Raw genomic sequence first — 21,898 nt, forward strand, 5'->3', positions numbered from 1 at the left:
CGAGAGACGTTGGTACTCGTATCTTGAAAATGTAATTTATACCCATTTTTTATTTTTGTTTTCGATTGAAAAGAGAGGTTTTCACTTTTGTTAGGTATTATTTAAGTTCAAAAACTCAAACACGTTCTTTAATAAATTAAAGGACATAATACCTATAATGTGTATCTTCTGAAGGTTGATTTGGGTTAGGGACCTATATTCATACATACACACATTATCGTAACATTGTTCTATATTTTATATTGTTATTTAAGAGACACCACCCTTATATGATGCATTCGATAAAAAAATATCTTGTTTAGGGAAGAAATATGTAGGACCCTATGTAGGTTTTCTTTTATTAACACAATGCAAAATTAGGGGCGAACAAAGTTAGAAAGGATCATGTTTCATGAAATAATTTACAATAAGAATCATTAAATTGATATTTCTTCTATAGAAAGTGTGCTACTTGCTATGGTTCTGATTTGAAATGTATTATTGTTGAAGGAAATGGAATAAATTTTAATATGCTGGTTTATTATTTGAACAAAATTTCAGTACGCATGGAGGTATATTTGGAGATAATTGGATTATTTGTATTTCAATGAAGACAATATAGAAAATACTAGACACTGTAATTTCAAAAATTAATTGGGACTTGCAAATATTGAATAAATCAATGTTATTTGTTCTTATTGAAAACCTATTGTGTGAAAAATGTCGAGAGTACAAATAGTCTAGTCCTTTATTTAATGATATTTAGGTGTTACGATTTTAAAGGAACCCCTGATCAGACTCTTGAACTTAATTTAAAGCATGAACAAATTTGATAACTTTACAAACGTTTAAATTTTGTCGGCAAAAATGATAGAAAAACAGGCTTGGATGCGACTCACACTAATAACTTTCTAAAACATTAAACCAATATTAATGACTATATTTTGTATTGAGAATTTAAGTCAAAATCTTTCTTTATCTCCAAATACTGTGTTTTCTAAAATTCAATTGAATTTTAAAAAAGAAACTAACTAAAAGTTAACAACAATGTTGAGCATTTGATACAATGAATCAAGATCAGTTGTTACCAATTTTGCGTAGTGTTTTAATAGGCTCTCTTTTTTTGTTAAAAAACTGAGTTTTTATATTTTAAGGAATAGCGAAGGCAATATTTTGTTTGTTGTTTTTTGCTCTTATATAGGGTCCATCGTCTAACGTTTTTTTCAATTAGGGCTTATTACGTGATTGGTAACACTTAGCTCATGTCTGATTTGACAGATAATTAGTTTTATTCTTAAGCTGGAGGAATATGGTTGAGTATACGCTTGAACAAAGCTAAGAGAAGATGCCAATTTTGCAGAAAAAAAAGAGACTGGGATGCGACCCACACTGAGAACTTCCCATCCCGTCTGTCGATTTGTCTTGCTTAAAAGATTGTCTATATGTACTCGTATCAATTTTTACCAAATTTGCGTACTATTTTTTGTAGATTTTATTTTTTATAAAAAAACGGTCTGTTTGATTTTTATATAAAAATCACTGAATATTGAAAACAATATTTTCTAAGTTTGAAGCCAATATTTTTAATTTTTGAAAAGCTATTTGAGCCGAAAGTAATTTTTTACCAAGTTTTAGTATTGTTTTTTTTTTAGAGTTTTATTTTTTGTAAAAAAAATTTGATTTGATTTTTTTTCGAAATTTTACCGAATATTGAAAACAATATTTCTTATAAGATAAAATTAGTTTGAAGAAAATATTTCAAATTTTTGAAGAGACATTTTAGTCAAAATTCAATTTTCACCAACTTTTGGTAATTTTTTTGGGCTTTTAATTTTTTGCACAAAAACTGTCAATTCGATTTTTTTCAAAATTTTATTGAATGGTGACAACAATATTTGTTGAAAGATAAAAGTTGTTAAAAGCCAATATCTACAATTTTTGAAAATATATTTGAGTCGAAAATCAATTTTTACCAACTTTATATTTCTTTTATATCACGTTACAATATATTATATAAAAAATTTATGGTTCGTAAGATATTTAGGGTTAACCAAAATTTTCACCTTTTTTTCAAACTGCTATGGTAAAAAAAACCATCAACGCAATTTTCTTGATTTGTATTTCTTATAAAAATAGCAAGCAACATTTTACATAAAATAAAATAATTTTGAACTCAATTCACATGTTATTAAAATAATAGAACATCAGTTTTTACCAATTTTGCGAAGTATTTTGAAAGGCTCTTTTTTTTGTTAAGAAATTGAGTATTTTAGCCTTGAACAACGCTGGGAACAACGCTTAGAGAAGATGCCGATTTTGCCAAAAAAAAATCATCTTTTCAGATGATGCTCATTTTGATCTTGGCGTGTAAGTAAACAAGCAAAATTGTCGCATTTGGGGCACAGAAAACCCGTACGCATACATTGAAAAGCAAATACACCCAAAACGAGTGATTTTTGATGCAGATTTTGGTCCAGAAAGATAATTGGGCCATTTTTCTTCGAAAATCAGCAAGGAGTGGCCATTACAGTCAAAAGCGACAGTTATCGGGCCATGTTGAACGAATTTTTGTTCAAAAAAGTAGGAGGAGGATATTGGAAACATTTGGTTTTAACTAGACGGTGCTACGTTATACACATCACACTTTTTCAAAAAAAAAGTTTTTTGCCGGACCATTTAAAAAAGACGGTACTTCGATTTATTTTGTGAAGAATGTTACTAAATATCAAAATAGTTTTTCACGAAAAAATGATATTTGTCACCTCGAGTTCTAAACAAAATAAGGAATTTTTTGATGTGTTGTAAGATTTTTAGTAAATTTTCGGTTGATAATTACTTTAAAAAAAAAGTTCAAATAAACTACTACGAATGTATTGAGAACAAAGAAAGACATTGACTACTTTAAATTTATTTCATCTTTTCCAAAACGTTGTTTTTAATATTTAATAAAATGTTAAGAAAAATACAATGGAAAATTTAAGAATTTAGAAATATACTGCAAAACCATTTGTCTTCGAAAATTTAAACAACATTTGGTTTCTCAAAATAACTTTTCAAACATTTGTTTTGAAAATCGCTTAAGCGGTTTTTTCAGTTTGAATTTCAAAACATTTTAAGTATAAACTTATTAATAGCTTATTAATATAATTTGTACATTTGATTTTTATAAAAAACGATGACCCGTTTTGGAGACATCGAATTTTAAAAATTGATATTTTTATTCATCAAGTATTATTTAGATAGTATAAGAGCTTAAAAATAAAATAGATTGCTTTAATCGAAAGAAGTCAAGTTTCAAGTTTAAAAAATAAAATTAAGAGAAAATTTAATCAAAATCTATCGGTTCATTTTTGAGAAAATTCGAGTTTTTGATTTTTGACTAGAAAATGTTTATAAAGAATACTCTTATTTTTAGTCTTAAAAAAAATAAACCTCTAATGCGGATTGAGTTAAGACCGTAATTTAAGAATTACAAGTCCACCGACCCAATGGTTTGTGTGTTGGGGCGAGCACAGATAGACGGGCGGACGGAATCTAGGGACCTCCTTTTTTCGACTTTTCTGCCATAAAAATTCAAGATTTTAACGAATGGTAAATCTTTCCATGTAATTTCCAGATGTAAAAATATTGACATTCATTTTCAGTAAAATTTGAACTTTTTCATAAAAAATTAAAAAAGAGACACTCAAATAGTTTAGCATCTTGAGTATCAATTCATTGATGATATACTTTTCGAGGTTTCGTTAATGACAATGAAAACTTACTCCAAAAAAAATTATTGTTTTAAATTGCACAAATTCTAAGTTATCAGGTTAGTTCCTATCGCAGCCCTTTTGTTTATTTATTTTAAAATGAAAAGTGTTTATTTTTGTGTTTAAGAAATATTTATTTTGAAAATTGAAACCAAAATACTAGACAAAGTAATGTTTTTACCATCGAAAATTCGACAAAAGTTTTTTTTCTTAATATTTTCGTAATGAAAATCAAATCAAAAAAATGGGGTGGCGCAACAGTCCGTTGTGAACCAGGGCCTAGTGTCTTACAACTCTCAACCATTCCTGTGTGCGAGTACTGTTGTCAGGAATTGAAGGGACCTACAATTTTGGGCCGAATCCGAACGGCTAGTTTTGAGAAAGCACTTTTTCATGACAAGAATTACTCTTGAAGGATTTGTCAATTCCTCGCAAGAGGCAGTACCCGCGAAAATTATTTTTTTAAATTAAGGTTGCACAAGCAGGGATTGAACCCAAAACCCCTTGCATGACAGTCCAACGCACTAACCATCATGCTACGGGTACTAAAATGAAAATACCCAAATTTAAAAAACTAAGATTTTTTCTTTTGTCAAATTGTTTACTAAAATAAAAACAGCTTTTCGAACGTTGTATGGAATGTTTCTTAAATAAGACCTTTTCCTCAACTTCTTAAAATTGTTTTGGGTATGTTTTCAATGTTAAGGCATTAAATTATGCAGTTTCATTTTGTTTGATCTAAGAGTTTTTGGTCAAACCTTTAAAAAACGCTCTCAGGCTTATATGCACTAATTTTATTGAATTTTTAGACAAATATTTCTTAAATATTATTTTTATAAAATGGAGTTCTTGACGATTTTTTCCCATTGACGTATTCCTTCAGCTTTGATTCATTAAACCAGGAATCTTAAGTAGCAAAACCTCTCAAAGGAAAAGCTCTATTTGCCAAAAATGTCAAAGTTTTTTGAAGAATAAAATTTAGAGCTTTGAAGCACGTGCAATCTTTCGAATATTGTATCTCTTTATTTTTTTGTTTATATTTCGTGTCCTTGAGCAAATTTAACAAACAAGCAATTTTATAAAATTTGTTAGAAATTCAACCCTAAGGAAATTAAAACGTTTATTTCTCTAACTCTAAGTAAATTAAAACGTTTATTTTTAAATATTTAATATCGTGTTTTTGAATAAAAAGAAATAGTAGATTTTAATCGTGAACATTCATAAAAATAGCTAAATTCCCTAGAACTTTAAATTTCAATTCAATTATTGTAACTCTCTCTCTGATAATGTTGAAAAATAAAATAAGTTCTTCAAAAATTGAATTTTCAACCTCAATGACAAAACAAGAAAAAAAAACTCAACTTACTTCACCCACAACCTGTCGCACACGTAACATATATCACGTCGAAGAATTTTATAAACATCAATCTTCACCAAAAACACACCTGTTTCAATCTATATGTGAGTCTTGTTGTCTGGCTTTGGGTCGACTTTATTTCAATTATTTACCAACATGACGTGACTGAAAAACAAAAAGGTCACACAAAAACCCCTTCGAATAAAAATATCACAGGAAAAAAGTTAAAGGCAACATTCTCTGCCTCGTACCGTAGGTACTGACTATATAGAAAAGTCGTATGTAGCTATTAATGTAAAAGCTTTCTGTGTTTCGTTTAAATTGAATTTTTGCTGTTACGAATGCCTAAAATTGAATTTTCACTGTCATTGCTGAATCAAAACAAAAAAAAAATAAAACAAAATTATTAAAGAAGGACTTTTACAATACCACCGAACGATATGAAGCTAGTAGAATTTTTGCCGTAACTTAATTTCTTTCGACCAGATTTCCGTTGGACCGAAAAAATATTTTTGCTACTGGTTTTTTTCTTATTTGCTATGCGAAGTATGACGAAGTGATTTCTACAGTAAGTTTTATAGACACACAAAGATAAAAAACAGATTTTTATTATTTTAAAACCTGCAAAGGAAACAGGCTTTCGAAAAAAATTTATAAAGTCTGACGGTAAATATGGAATTCAGCTGGAATGCAGCAACGCAAGCAAGGCACGGCGAACAGGCACAGGCATACGCATCGTCTGTCGTCGTCTTTCAGACAGATCAATGAACGTTTTGTGGGTAAAACACGAACGTTAAACGTTCGGAAATTGTTAGGAGTGCGTTGATCTTGGGCTCAGGTGGAGGCAGCTTAATAAAGTAGTGTTTTAAAGTTACCAACAACATAATTACTCACCCACCCATAATGTAACTGCACATCATTTTTTATCTGCCTCAATGGGTTTTCTGATGGTAAGTAAATAAAAAGCCCAGAGAAGAGATACAAACTTTCTTTTCAACAAAGAAATTAGTTTGTCTTCTTTTAATGAAGTTGAGGCAAATTAATTAAAGACAATTTACAGATTTATATTAAGACTTCACGTTCGGGTAATATATGATAAATTGTCTTTGTTTTTTTTTCTGAAATATTTTGTTCATGAAATGAGGTTTGGTAAGGTAAGTCACCACAAGCGAATATCTTTATTCTAACAATTCTAAAAAACTGAGGGCTATTAGGGCTTGGTTCAAAATACTCGTCCTTTTAACTTTCTAAGGGTTTGAATATAACAAAAACTTAATTGTGCTACCTCAAGACTGGAATAACATATACCAATCGATTAGGTTTGTTTATTTATGGTACTTCTTAGCTTTTGGTTATTTCATATTAATTTTAAAACCGTCTCTGATATTCGAACCCTGACCAAGTAGTTTATGGAGCCTAGTTTGTAGTGATTCAACTATCTGCTTTCGTAACTATTCAGGCCAATTACATCGAGAAGGCTTTCTTAACCAAACAAAATTTTAACAAACTAATAACTAATAAGTACAAAAGGCTCTAGATTAATTTTTGAGCCCCTTTTTTGAGAATCTCAAAACCAAGTAAAAAATAAAAAACAAATTATGCACGCAAGGGCTATTGGACACGAACACGAAGAACTCTAGATTGGCTTCTCTATCAAATACTGTCAAAATTATTTCGAAAAGATCAAATTTTCAAAGTCAAATTACGAAAATTTAATGACGGATTAAGTTTCGGCAATATGTGAGCTCCTTTGTTCGAACAACTTTAATAATCTTCTAAAGCTCTTGAAATCGAAATTAAGGCGGAAACCAATATTTCAAAATCACATTTTTTTTAAATTTAGTGCTGCTAAGTTTAAGAAACTCTGAATGGTGCCTCCCGCACTTAATCTCAAAACCTGTCGTAGTTCTTGATCAAACTATTATTTCAAAAGAAATAACATAAATATCTTCAAAAAAATTGTTCGAAATTGTTGTTTTACAAAAAATGTGGCTCACCATGATTTTGATGTAAAGGTTACGTATTTAAAGGGTTCAAATATGTATTACTTATTGAAAATAGCAATACAAATGTTCTTCCTTAGAATTCATTCTTGACGCTTCTGACTTCAACTTTATCCAAAAACATTTTAGAAACCAAGTCAAAAGTTTTGTAACTAGTTTGCCAAAATGCACAATCTTGAATTTTTGACATCAATTTAAGCAAAATGAGTTTAATAACCAATTAGATATTGTGTTACCGTAGTGACACAGAATCCATGAACTTGAAATTTGTTGTAGTTTATTGCTCTTAACCCAAGAACACCAAATCGACACCCACCATTTTTTCATCGATTTCAAGGCCGCGTATGACAGCATCTACAGGGACGAGCTGTATAGAGCCATGTCTACTTTTGGCATCCTTGCCAAACTCGTCCGTTTGTGCAGGATGACCATGGAGAATTCACGCTGCTCCATAAAGGTTGGAAACAAGTTAACAGAACCTTTCGATGTCAAAAAAGGTTTTAGACAAGGTGATGCGCTGTCACGTCATTTTTTTAACTTCGTGCTTCGAAGAATAATGCAGAGCTCACACGTCAACACTAGAGGGACTATCTTTCAAAAGTCTGTCCAATTACTGGCATATGCTGATGACATTGACATAATCGGAAGAACTCAGCGTGATGTCAATGGGGCTTTTGTGAGTATTGAGGCAGAGGCGGCAAAAATGGGTTTAACGGTTAATGAGGGCAAAACAAGGTACATGCTGTCATCAAAAAAGGTCAAAAAGTCAAGGACTTCGTCTACCTAGGCTCCGCTGTAAACGCAGAAAACAACACCAGCGCTATGATCAAACGCAGAATAACTCTTGCTAATCGCTGTTTCTTTGGACTAAGAAAACAATTGAGTGGTAAAGTCCTCTCTCGAGGGACCAAAGTGTTGCTATATAAGACCCTTATCATCCCCGTCCTGCTATACGGTGCAGAAGGATGGACCATGACAAAAGCGGATGAAAGCTCCTTGGGTCGCTTCGAGAGAAAAGTTCTTCGTGTGATCTACGGTCCCGTATGCATCGAAGGGGAGTGTAGAAGAAGAAGCCAGAAGTGTAAAAGTCCAACGACTAAGATGGCTGGGTCACGTAGAGCGCATGGAAACCAATGCTCCGGCCCGGAAAGTCTTCGAATCCACAGGACTTGGAGCGTGGAAGTGGAGACATCTAGCTAGGGACCGAGCTAGATGGAGAAGTTTGTTGGGTGAGGCCCTAGTTCACATAGGACTGTAGCGCCACCTTAAGTAAATTAGTTATTGCTCTCTTAGAATAAGCCTTGTAATTTTACATAAGGTTATTTAATTTATAAATCAAAGTTCATTACTATGTTAATTATTAAAATTTTTTAATCTAAAAGAATTAAAAAAAACGTGTGTTGAGAGGCTTACAATTTTTTGAAATTTTGAACTCAGTTTAATCGTTTTAAGTAAAAATTATTGCAGTATGTCACAAGAAATACATTTGTAATTTGGATTCATTTTAATTTCTTAAGCAAAAATTAATCTAACACGCAGTGAAGCCTTGAAGCTCGTTAAAATTTTCGTGTGCAGTAAAAATTATTTAAAAATCATAGGAAGTTACGTAACAGATCTGACACAAACTTCTTGTTTTTGTTACGTTTGTGTCCCACTGGGTAAACTTGAAATTTATCACTCATTCATATTTTGCAGTTGTTTAAATTTGGTTTAGAGTAAAAAAGTTATTTTACATAAATTTAAACTTTATTTGCACTATATGTTTTTCATTCCTTTATTTTTTTAAATTAAATACAAATTCGTCTTAAGCAAAATCATTTCAAAATAAAAACTTTCCTGCCACACTTTGAGTTTCGAAGTTCAGAAAAAAATATTTTTGGCTGAAAATAAAATGTTAATCAAATAAAAACTTGACATAATCAATCAAATTTACAAAAAAAAAATGGATTATGTACGTTAATTAAATAATGTTCACACTTGATTGTAATTCTTTAACATAAAATAGATTGTTTGTTAGAGTTGTAACACATTTTTCAAACTCTTGATTTGAATTTGGAAATATTTGAAGTAAGAACACGTTATAAATGTTTGTTACTTATGTGACTCAAAACGGCTTATTCGTGGTATTAGATCGAGTTATTGTGAATTTATTTGTGAAATGCATCGAATTAAATGTTGCTGCAAACGTTACAAATTGCATGAGGTTAAAGCATTTCACATTACCCATTTAACAAATTCTTCCATTTCATTCATAGCTCTTTAAAATATTCAAGCTTAAGCCTTTCTTCCTGTCACGATTTTGTCTTTGATAGCAAAACATCAAACAAGACGAAGATTCAAGAACAAGAAGAAGAGTCTTAAAAGTTCTTTTACTCGCATATTGAATGCCAGTCAAAGCCATGTCGATGAATATCAAAGAGCTTATAATAAATGTACCTATGTATGTGTGTACCCATCCCGTCATACTATAGAGTCTCTATAGAATTTTTATTAGTGCAAAATTAAATGATATAAAAATAAGATTCTTTAAAGGAGGAAGAGGAACGCAGCAAAGTATAAAAATACCATATAAACGCGAATGAAAAGTTAAAAAGACTATGACAAAAGTCTTTGACAACGTCAACGTCAAAGTTATCGTCGTCACCATCGACATCAACATCGTCATCGTCATAGTCGTCGGTCAATTCATTCAACCGATGCAACGTAGCATAGCGATCAATGGACGAGCGTCGACGGACATTGAGCTCTATAGAAATAGCTTAGATATTCGTATTCTGAAAAATGCATATAGCTACGAACATAGATACAGATACGGATACCAGGTGAATAAGCTGAAGGGATGCCATTCAATTCGAATTCAATAGACAAAATAGGTGAAGGCAAACTTCGGATAAAAAAGAAAACCTAGACAGAAACTTGTTGGAAAAAAGATAGCTACAGCAACAAAAAATAACAGCGTGTTTCTGTTTATAGAAATTCATAAATAAAAACCCTTGAAGTGGAACTTAGACGCTGCGAGTATTTTGTTGAAAAAGTGGGGTTACTTTTTGCTTTTTTATTATTTGGTCATACTCTGTGTCATTGAAGCTATGATTCTTAGAATAATAAACTTATCATGAAAATGGGTCATATTTAGCTTTGAAACTTGAAAGATAGATATATGGACTCCGAAACCTCTCCAAACATAGTTGAAGTTAAACATTTATTTGACCCTGTGTCAGCACTTGAAAGGTTTTAAGTTCTGAGCCTTTAACAACATTTTAAAAGTTTAAAGTTTAACAGGGGTTATTTCGAAAAATGTAAACATTTTTTAAGTTATGTTTTGTTCACATCAATTGCTTTTATATTTCAACTCAAAGCCTCAAAATTGTGGAAACATTATGTGTAACCGAGCTATCACTCATATAAAATTTTCCATTCATTACAATTATAAAATCGCTTCATTTATTTTTAAACATGTAATAATAATTATTATTTTCATTCCACAATTATTTTCATATTAAAAAAGGAAATAAAATAATGCAAATTTTTTCCCACCATAATCATATGCATGCAAAAAACTGCATTATTTTTTGAAAAAAAGAAAACAATAATTCCCATGATGAGAATCATTGCACTTTCAACTTTCTCCATTCATCATATAATTTGTATAAATAACACCCTCGTAATATTTTTGTACTTGAAGTCTTTTTGAATACAGATGATAATGATGAAGGAATATTATTTTAAAGGCATTTTGTAGATTCACGAAAAAATAGTAGCATTTATTAGAAAAATTGATTTCAAAAGATTGATTTTTAAATAAACAAAATTGTATATAAGTTGGTAAAACGATTTTTTATTATTTTTTTTAAGTCACAAAGTTTATTTATTGAATTGTTAAAAGCCTAAAAAAAAACCAATACAAACTTTTTCTAAAAAGGGAAGTTGTGAATGGAAAACTTTTTAAAAAATTCCGTATTATATTTTTGTATTTTAACTGAATTTTTTCAGAAAAATGAATATTTTAATCAAGAAACTAGTTAAAAAAAAAAAAAAAAAAAAAAAACAATATAAACATTTTTATACATTTAAGGTAGAAAACAGTTGAAATTTTGGGAAATGTGCTTTTTTGAATAACAAATGTTAATAATTTCAATGCAGTTTCATATTAAATAAATTAAAACATATCATATCTACATACAAAAAATAGATAACAAGAATTTTTACTTTAAAAAACAATTTTTTTATTTATGTAAGAAATGTTATAGATAAATAATAAAAACGACTTGTGTAAACTTGTTATTTTTTATAAAAATCTAAATGCCATCATAAACAAACAAATTAAGTTTAATGTAAAAACTTTGTCTTTTATTGGAAACTATTTCTTAATACAAATTTTATCTTTTCAAACAAATTTTATCTTTTTAAACTTTGTTTAGTAAATTAAGACTTTGAAACAATCATCAAAATGTCGAAATAACAAAAAAAAACAAGTTTTGATGTTCAAAAACAATTATAAACATATTAAGCGAATTTTGTCCTCTCACCATCGAAGGTGACAAACTTTTAAAAATTATTTTCAATTAATCATTTTTCTCGAAAGGTAAAATTTTTAAGAAAAATAAACGAGTTTCTTCTTTGGATAACGCGTTTTTAGTTTGCTGTGTAAATTAGAATATTTATAATTAGAGAAAGGTTGCAAATTTGATAAGATATCTCTGTTTTCCAAAAAAAAAATAAAAAACAAAAATTCTTGTAATCAAAAACGAGTTTTTAATTTAGAATTAAACAAATAAGTTCAATGAAATATAATATAAAAATCGTATCTCTCACAATAGATTAAATTTTACCCAAAAATTAATTTTGATGTGAAAAACGAGTTTTTGCATTTAAAAACGAAATCAAATTTGTTTATCAAACTTAATGTTTTTTTTTGTTAAATTACAAAAATAAAATTTCAACAAGAATGAGTGTTTACTTTTGAAAGGAAGTTTTAAATTTTTTATGAAATTTTATAAAAATTTTGATCTTGAAAACGTTTTCAAAATATTTTGTACAGTTTCATATTTGTTTTCCATTAAAGTTGAAAAACTGCTGCAAATAGTATTTAGTATACTTTCCCTGGATTCCATAAGCCAACATTTTTACAAAACGAAAGACGAGTTTTTTCTTTAGAAAAGAGACGAAATTCTTCTTGGTGTTCACATCAGGTTTCGAAGAAGATTTTAATAGTTTCCCTGACATTTTAAATCATGATTATTTGATATTTTATTGAGTTTTGACAACTGCACATCAAGATTTACACACAGTTAAAAAATTATTTTATGGATTTTATATTATTTCATTTTATTAAAAACTATTTATTAAAGCGTCGAATTTGTTAATAAATACAAATTTAGAAAAAAGAATACACGTTATCTGAAAAAAACAGAATTTTAAGTGTTAAAAACGATATTTTCATTTGAAAAACGTTTTCAAGCAATTTTATTCAAATTATAAAAACTTGATGAAACAGTCTTAACTCTAAAAACCAAGTTTGATTTTTCGTATAAAATATCATGAATAAAATTCTCAAGAAAATAAAATTGATACGAATGGTGTTAAAAAAAAACGAGTTCCAGTTACCAAAAAATAGTTTTCATTTTTGAAAATGAGTTGTAAATCCTGTCGTTAAAGATAACTTGCATCCAGGAAACTAATCAAATTTCAGTACTTGGTACGTGTATCACAGATCACCTCTTATAATATATTCGTCACATATTCGAAATTGTCAAAAATGCTGCTAGGTGCTTGGGATTTCTCCGACGGTGTTTTTGTACCCCTTCTGATCTGCCTGTAACTTACAAAAGCCTTCATTCGTCTAAAACTTGAATATAACTTGCATATTTGGGCAGGTTTAAGTATTTTTGACAACAATGTTTTGTCGAGTTAGCCAGTTGCATTCCTCCCTAAAACGAGTTTTGCAGTAATACTCGTACATCTAGGAATGCACATCAGTTGAACTTTGGGCTCTATACTGTAAAGATTCTTTTTTTTCTAACTGAACATCGCGATTGTGGAATGCTGTACCAAGCTTTGTTTTTCCCTGCTATTTTGATATTGAAAACTTTAAGACCAATCTGCATCGGTATCTCCTTTTTAATCCTTCCTTATTTTCCTAAAGCCCGCACTGTGTTTAAACTTTAAACATGTTAAGAGTATTAATAACCCCTTGAGCGCCCGTTCATTATAAAAAAAAGTTAGCTCCCGGAAATTACGCCAGAATTTTTTTTGGAAAAAACGCCAGAAAATGTTTTCTGCTTTTAATTGGAAAAAGAAGCAGAATTTTTTGTGGAAAATAAGCCAGAAACATTGGAAATTGTGCCAGACAGAAATGGAAAAAAAAAACAGAAACCAAAATGTAAATTAGGCCAAAAAACCAATTGATATATTCTGGCCTAATTTCTTAATATCAATGTGGAAAGAAGCCAGAAAATGGTTTGCATTTTAAAAGTCGCTACTTGGTCAATATTGTAGACATTTTATCACAACATGAAAAAACAGCCCCTGACATGCACCCGGGGGGGGGGGCGGTCGCGGGTGCGGCGCGGCCACGGCGTTGAGGACGCGGCGCGGGCCGTCGGCGTGGTTACGGAGCGCGTGGCTGCCACGCAAAAAATTACTAAAGTTTTCAATATTTTTTTTATTTGTAACAATTTATTTTAAAAAAATAGAAAAGAACAAAATATTTTTACTAAATGTAAAGTAGCATGGACATTTGTAATTTTCGTTTGAATCTGCAACTTCTTGAGCTTGCAACTTTAAGTTGCACTCCGAGCATATTTTCATATGTCTTCACGGCAACAACACAACGTTGTATGTTTTTTTCACAACGTCAAGTGTCAATGATGAATTCGCGAAAGAAACTAAACAATAATTCTTACAATAGATGATAGAGACAAAGAATGTGTAGTAAGACTGTTTATTTATTAAACAATTTATACAAAATACAGTTTTCTGGCGTTTTTTCCTAAACATGAAAAAGAAAAAATGCCAGAAATTTTATTTCTGGCTTTTTTTCCAAATATTTTTTTTTGCCTTTTTTCCATTTCTGTAAATGGAAAAAACGCCAGAAAATTTTTAGGAAAGAATGCCTGAAATTCCGAAATTTTGTCAGAAAAATTTGGGATTTTTTCCTAGGAAAAAAAGCCAGAATTTTGTATGAATAATTTTCTGGCGTTTTTTTCAAAAAAAAATCGGGCATAATTTCTTCTGGCGTAATTTCCGGGAGCCAAAAAAGTTATTCTTTTATTTCTGGTAATTAGACTAAGGCTTTTCTGTAAATTTGAAAAATATTAAAATCGTCTCCTTGAACGAAAAATTATATCTAGAAAATGTGTTTTGATTTTAAGAACGAGTTTCAACTTTAGAAAGTAAATTTTTTAAACAATTTTATATAATTTCATGTTTGGCAATTAATACAAATTCATAGAAAACTTTTTAATACAGTTTGTTTCATACGAAAATGTTTTTCGATAAAGAAGAGTTTTTGCTTTAGAAGCGAGTTTAACTTTGTGTTTAAATTCTCAAGAACAAAAACTTATAAACTTATCTTAGATTAATATAAAAAAAAGGGATTTAATGCCCATTAACGATTTTTCACATTAGAAAATGATGATGATGATCTGTTTTTATATCCTCTTTTTAACAACTTGAACAATAAATCTTTAAGAAATGGAAAATATTACCTTCAAGTTAATTGGTTGCAGTCCAGACATAGACATTCATTAATATGGCCATTCTCATTACTGCTCATAGTCTGTCACCTGTCATCACTTCAAAAAGCAATTTCGTACAACTCGCGATCTTGCATTTCTGCAATTTTAATATAACAGCTTATTATGCACGCAAAATATACCTACATTATAGCCATCATAGCCATCATGTATACAATTCACTCAAGAGCCAATTCAAGAGAGTGCAAATCATAATAATAATAATAAGGTCGTAAAACAACCCAACAACACTATATAAAAGCTCAAAAACACGAACGCTGAACACCACGAACACAGAACGCCAACAACAACATCAAGCAATTAAAAACAATTAATGGGCATAGCAATTAAACTTTCAATATTCCATCGCCACAAAGCAATAAAAATGGGTTTTGCTCTGGCTTTGACTCTTCGACATTACAAACGACTACCGTACCGACTCCGACTCTGACTACCGATGACGACCAACGACCAAAGACCGACGACAGACGCACGCACGATTCCGTCGTGCCCGTCGCTTACGTCGTCACCGTCACCGTAACTCGAGTTGAAGTTAAAATCCGAGGTAATGGCACGAGATGAGCAAAATTGTAATCATCCAGTAACATGCAGCAGCGGCAGTGGCAGCAGGCACTGAGAAAGGCAATTTTCATTCTGCATTCTTTGGGGTAACAATACTCGCTGCTGAGTGCAGCTCCAGCCGCAGCCAAAGCGCATTGTGGTGGCGGTGGGTGAATTGCCTTCCCTAGTATTGCCTTGCCTTGGCCAGCTCAGGTCGCTTGATGGTGCTTCAAATGCAAGCGGTCGGTATTGCTAATTCATGTGCGATATAAAGTGAGAGCGATAGTTGCTGATGCAGCTAGCTAATGCAAATCCACGCGTGTATTATTCTAATTCACCCTCATTGCCATTGATGGCCTGGCTTGGCGGCCGCCGAGCTACCACCACCGCCACCACTGCCGCTGTGGCCAGGGGATCAACAACGACACCATGCGAATATAACAGACTTGTCACCGCCTCCCCATTTATACGTTCCATGGAGTGTACTCAACTCGTATATGGTTCGTGGAATGAAAAAGAATCCAATTAAATAATTTACACGATGCACTTCAAATTGCATTCCACATGCAAATGTTGCTTTGCAGCACTGCAATTGTGCTGTGCTTTCGATTTTAAATTTACATGAAAGTTTTAGAAACTAATTTTGCATAAAAATAAAGTAAGTTTATAGTTTATGGTTTTCGACGAGGGCGGCGAGGAGTACGTTCGGAGTGCCTAACTTTACGAGAGTAGGTTGTGCAGCCAATCGATACGTTGACCTCTTTTTTCTACCGGCAGAGTTTTATCGCAGCGGGAGAAGAGTTGCCACAGTGTTTTTTTTTATTTTATTGAAGTGTTAAATGCATAGGCCAGGTTTTTTTACTATTAGCTTTAACTGGAAGGGCTTCAATAGATCGGCTTATGGTGTATTTAAACTTTGCTTTCCAAAGGGTAAACTAGGGTACAAAATAACATTCAAACTCATTGTTTTCTGGAGCAGATATTTTTTTCAAAATATAGAATGGTGGTGCTTAATCGCTTTTTGTTCAATTTAATTTTTGAAGAACTTTTGCCCGAGCTGGGCTTGAACAAGCGATCTAGCGTGTGAGGAGCTAGTGCACTACGCACTACGCCACCGCACCCATATGAAAGTTGTAAGCCAATTACAGGTTTTTTCGTTCTATCGAACTATACTGAACCGATTAGCATTTTTCTAAGCACACACAAGTAATTGTTGTTGTTTTATTCAGTTTCTTTCTATTATCTCCTCTCGTTTATCTAAAACTTTTTTTGCATTTTACTAAAGACACATTCCTCAATCGAAACTAGCTTAAGTAAGAAACCCTCAATTATTCATTTAAAAAGGGGCTTGTTTAAGTGAAGACCCGCTTAGGTAAAATAATAAGAGCTACGATATTTGTTTGTATTTAATAAGCGGGTTTTGATTAGTCTTGGTACCCTCTACCGATAGGATAGAACAATGATATAAGAGAGCAGGTTGTATTGCCAATCTATTCGTATTTTATTTATGGACTAAATAAATGGGTCAGGTTTTTTTGTGTTTTAATAGGAGTTATTTTGGGGTATTTTTGAAAAATATTGTTTCCCATAGGTTAACTTGTGCGATAAAAATAATATTCAGAATCATAGTTTTCTTCAGCAAATCTTTCGATACAAATATATTCAGTATATATACACGCGAAATATAATCACAGCTAAGCCCAATGTATAAAATGCTTACATAAAGCACTCTGTTCAACTTCTTTAAAAGCCGCTGCTAAAGCTAAGCTTGTTTAGGTGAAAAAAGCTTTAGGTTATGCATATGTAATTGAAAATCAAGTTTTTTTTTAATAAAGAACCAACTTAGGGGGACTAAATACTATGATATTTAGTCTTTCGTTTTAAATGAGTTTTGATGTGTTTTAATCTAAATCATTGGTACCTTCTGCGCAAAGCCCATAGCGTTCATTGTTTGTATCAAATCTTTAAGAACTAAACTAACAATATCAGTGTAGTAGTGTTGCCAATGGATAATTTGACCACTTTTTTTGTGTTATTGGGCCAGGTTTTCTTGTTTTTTGCTTTAAGAGGACGAAATTTAATGTACATTTTACTTACCTTTTTAACTGTGCACTGTGGTTAGCTGTGGCCAGGTATTATTCGTACTGATAGTTTTCTGTAGCTTCTATTTTTTGAAAACAAAGAGGAAATGATGTTGAAATGTGCTTGAATTGATATAATTACATCAAAACTAAATTTGGGAAATACCGTCTTATCTAAAACACATCACTTTCAAAGCATTTCAATAAGTCGAAACTGGCTTAAAGGAATACCCCCATTAAACGCTTAATTGATAAGTTCATTGCTTATAACCTTCACCAAATCAATGGTTTGATGTTGGGGTATTTATTTATTTATTTTTTGTTTCATAAAGTTAACAATAGTAAATTTACAAAAAAAATATATTAAAACTCGTGCATTCTCATTGGGTTATTTTTAAAAAAATTATTTACGGCCATAATATTGAAATTCTTCGAAACTAGTTTAGTAATAGACTTTAAACTCGTAAGCCTATATAAACTAGTTTTGCTGAAAAAACATATTTTGAAGATTATTCAATAATGTTTTCGACACTGAAAAAGGTGAAAAAGGGTACAACTATTTTTGGAAAAATATACACACAAGTTACAGTAGAACCAAATTAAGAGAATGTATCTGAAGAGAAAAATCCGCTTTTCTAATAAGTATACCAAATCTGGCGTTATATTTTATGTTTAACTTGCAAAACTTAAATGAATACAAAATTGAATAAAAACACAAAAAGTATGCTTAACACTTTCCTATCTTTTTTATTTTTCATCTTTACCATGAACATTATTTGAATGTCTGATTAGATCACAGAGACAGATAACAACAAAAGATTAGTTATTAAATTATTTTTTAGGTAAGCTTTAGTGAAATTGGTTTTAATTTATCCGGGCTACCATTAAATGATTTTTTCCACTTAACAACAGTTTGTTAATCTGAAAAAAGACTTATGTAACAGAAATACTATGACATTTCCCCGCTTGTTTTAAACGGGTCCAAATGTGTTCAATCGAATTCACCGGCCGTAGTGTCAAATACAGAGATTCGTTCTTTAGCCGTACTACACGAATGTGGAATGCCTTACCACACTCTGTCTTTCCTAGTCTTTGCAATATTCAGAAGTTTAAAACCAACCCCTCTCCTCTTCCTAGTGCTCACACTGTGCCTCTGCATAATAAGGGTAGTAATATCCCCTTCAGTATGTGTTTATTATAAAAAGAGGAGTCCAAATGTGATTTCTTAAAAGACGAAATTTAAATCTGTGGTGCTAATATTTTAGAATTTTTCATATTTTCACTATACGAATGTTTTGAAACGATTTTTCATTTTTTCAAAATTTTGCAAAACTAGTTTTGATGGTCTCACAACATGATAGACTTTGGTAAATTAAAACAGGCTTATAAAACTTTGAGTGTTATACTTTTGGTTTCATTTAGGTAAGTTTTGTAACTAAGCTATTCAATACAAGTTTAAAAAATTCACTTGAGTGGATTTTTAAAAGCAAATAAATCTCATCTCTGTCTATATAGAGAAAAAAACAAGTGGTAACCCTTTTCAGCAAATACCTGAAAGATAAATTTATCGATAAGTCATTTTAATTTTGTATTATTATGTTGATGAATGAGGAGATTGTGAAGTTCGTTTATGTACATTTATAATACAGATAAACGTTTATTATTACAACTAACAAAAATTATAAAAAAAAACATAACTTAAGTTCAAGTGACGTTCAATAACCTTCTTTCCTCATAATTTCTATAAGTTTTTCTTTCATGTTTTAAAGCCTCAGGCGTAGGTTTGGTCTCTAAAATAACAGACTTTTATTTACATGCTATTCTATACCACCTTCATCAATGTTGACAACAAAAGCAACAACAACACCATCAACAACGAGTTCACTCCAAATTAAATCCGCCCGCGATTTTGTCTGCGTTCAGCGATCAAATTGTGTGGATCACCTTGTGTGTCATTTTGACATGAACTTGACAGCGAAATATATTTATAAATATGGCGTCTGCGGATGTTGTATAACCTTATTTGTGTCTGCGACTTCATTGTATAGAAAATAAAGCAAAAACAAAAATAAACCAAGAAGTAGAGACATTTTTTTACTTTGATTTTGGTAGAAGGAAAAGTTTTTAATTCAAAGATGGTTATGCAGTATTTTAGGATTTTGAAATCTATTTGCGGGGGTTTTTGACGTGATGATGATTTAAACTTAAAAGTGTATAATTTTGATTTGGATTTAAGTTATACTTAAGAGATATTCATAAATAAGTATGGTATAAGTCGACTATTGACTTTTAAACCGTTGGCTTGGCAATAAAACATTTTAAGAGACAAAACTTCGGGATTTCAACATTTTATTTGTGGGATATTGTGAAGTACCCTTAAAGTTTAATAGTTACTACGTGGGACTACCACATTCTGTTCAAAGAGTGCTTTGTAGGCCTTCTTCAAGAAATTGACCAATTTTTTAAGAATAACTTTAAAATAAGACTCAGCATTCAAATTTGGCATAATTTTTTTAGATAGGTAACTTTCAATCAGTCTTGGACATGGTTTTTTAAAAAATCAATCAACTTCTGCTTCCATATTAAACAAAGTGAAGGATTATAGTTTAAAAATTCTTTGGATAAAGTTGGACAAAAATCTTTAAAGACATGTAGCTATTGAAACAACAAAGCCTATTATACCCTCAAACAAAATTGACACATGTGATTGATTACAATTTCTGATGGTTGATGACCAATTGCTACTGAAATTGGGTAATATTTTGAACCAGCTATTTACTTTTTCAATGTCATTTGTCTAGATCAATATTTTACTTATTGAGTAATAATATAAATAATTTTAAATATAAGTAATTCTTAAATTATGACTTAAACCATTATAAGAAAAGCAAATCATTCGAATTATTGGAAGAAAATTAGATACCAAAATATTCTTACATGTTAAAAAGTTAGACAAAGCTAAATTTTATTGGGAGCTTGATTTGTACTTCTTAAAAACTTCTATAAATATCTCCTTAACGAATTCTAGTGCAGATGAATTCTTAAATATTACTAAATCGCTAAGAATTTTGGTGAGAAAGGAAAGATCTAGACCTTGGCAATACGTTCGTTGACTTAAAAAAAAGGTTCGAGCATTATTACGAAAACTTAATTTTGAAACATTTGTGCTAAAAATTGACATACAGACGATTTGGTTGATACATTTTTATGTTTTATGGTTATTGATGGTTAATTTTTTAAATACTAAACAACTTTTCGTTATTTTTCGCACCAAATATTTTTTGAAAAGTTATGATATTATCTCTAGAATAATTGTACGCAACAAAGAATGACATTTTTGATACCTGGTTACATTTTTATTAAAAAAAATCATATGTTAAATATTATTAACTTTTTTTTTTTAATCAAAAAAAAAATGACAATTCATTTACAAAAAAATAAAAACCTAAAAAAAAACCACAAATTTGCGGATAAAAAAGGAAGACATTTACATTAAACTGTTTAGATCTTATTGAAAACACAGTTATTACAATTTTGTAAATTTTTTAGTAAAATTCAATAAACTGTTTTTTTGGTAAATGCAAATTTAAAAGCTAATTATTTCGACTAAAATTTGTTGAAAACGAAAAAATATAAAAATCAAAATTTGTAAAATATTAATTATGAAAGACAAGAAGAGTTTGTCTTTAAACTTATGTATTTCATCTTTTGCAAAATATTGTTCGTAGATTTAGAATAAAAAAAAAGTTAATTGTAATTTTGTTTGCATAAATTTAAGTCTTTATAAAAATACTACTACAATAAAACTCGGATAGGAGCCTCTCCTTTAAGTGCCTTGCAATCATAAATACCTTCTACTTCTGAGAACCAACAGTTTACATAAGTACCTTTCACTAAAATACCTTCCCCAATGATTTTAAAGAATTTAAAAAAAATAAGTTTTATTTTTTTAACTTTCAATAAAATCAACAGTCAAAACTTTCATTTTTAATAAAATGATCATGAAAATTTGAAGAGAATTGAGTTTTAGTTTTTACCTTGATGCTGACTGTTTAAAGTTTATGTGCTTTAGATAATTTTTAAATAATTCATTTTAGAGTTAACTGAATAAAAATACGGAATAATAATTTGCCACGCCCATATCTGGGGGCATTTTTTACCCAAAAATACAGTTTCTTAAACCTTCTATAAGGGTTTTTACTTCTAAAAGGGTTGATTTTGGTAGAATTATTTACTATAATTATGTTAAGATCAAAATGAGCATACATATATTTTTTTGAAATACTCACTTTTGGGAGAGTTTTTTTCCCAAAAAATATATATTTTTTTAATTGAAATGAAACAAAAGCTCTAATTATCTTTTAAAAACAAACGAATCAGGTTACATCTTTGAAATTACTGCCTTAAACGCATAAGTGTCCATCAAAAC

The 21,898-nt window shown here is 30.4% G+C and overlaps 1 protein-coding gene across 2 annotated transcripts in view; it reads right to left on the minus strand.

Moving 5' to 3' along the window:
- Positions 1-21,898, minus strand: part of LOC129944508 (uncharacterized) — a 216,851-nt gene that overhangs the window by 96,613 nt on the left and 98,340 nt on the right. Inside the window, exon 1 of one of the 2 annotated variants that reach the window (XM_056053980.1) lies at positions 14,801-15,456. The exons of the other annotated variant lie outside the window; for it this stretch is intronic. The gene's annotated coding sequence lies outside the window, so the exon portion shown is untranslated. Of the gene's footprint in view, positions 1-14,800; positions 15,457-21,898 lie in introns of those variants that run through there. 2 annotated transcript variants of the gene reach the window in all.

The sequence above is a fragment of the Eupeodes corollae genome, chromosome 2 (genome assembly GCF_945859685.1).
Source record: "Eupeodes corollae chromosome 2, idEupCoro1.1, whole genome shotgun sequence".
NCBI classification, from domain to species: Eukaryota; Metazoa; Arthropoda; class Insecta; order Diptera; family Syrphidae; genus Eupeodes; species Eupeodes corollae.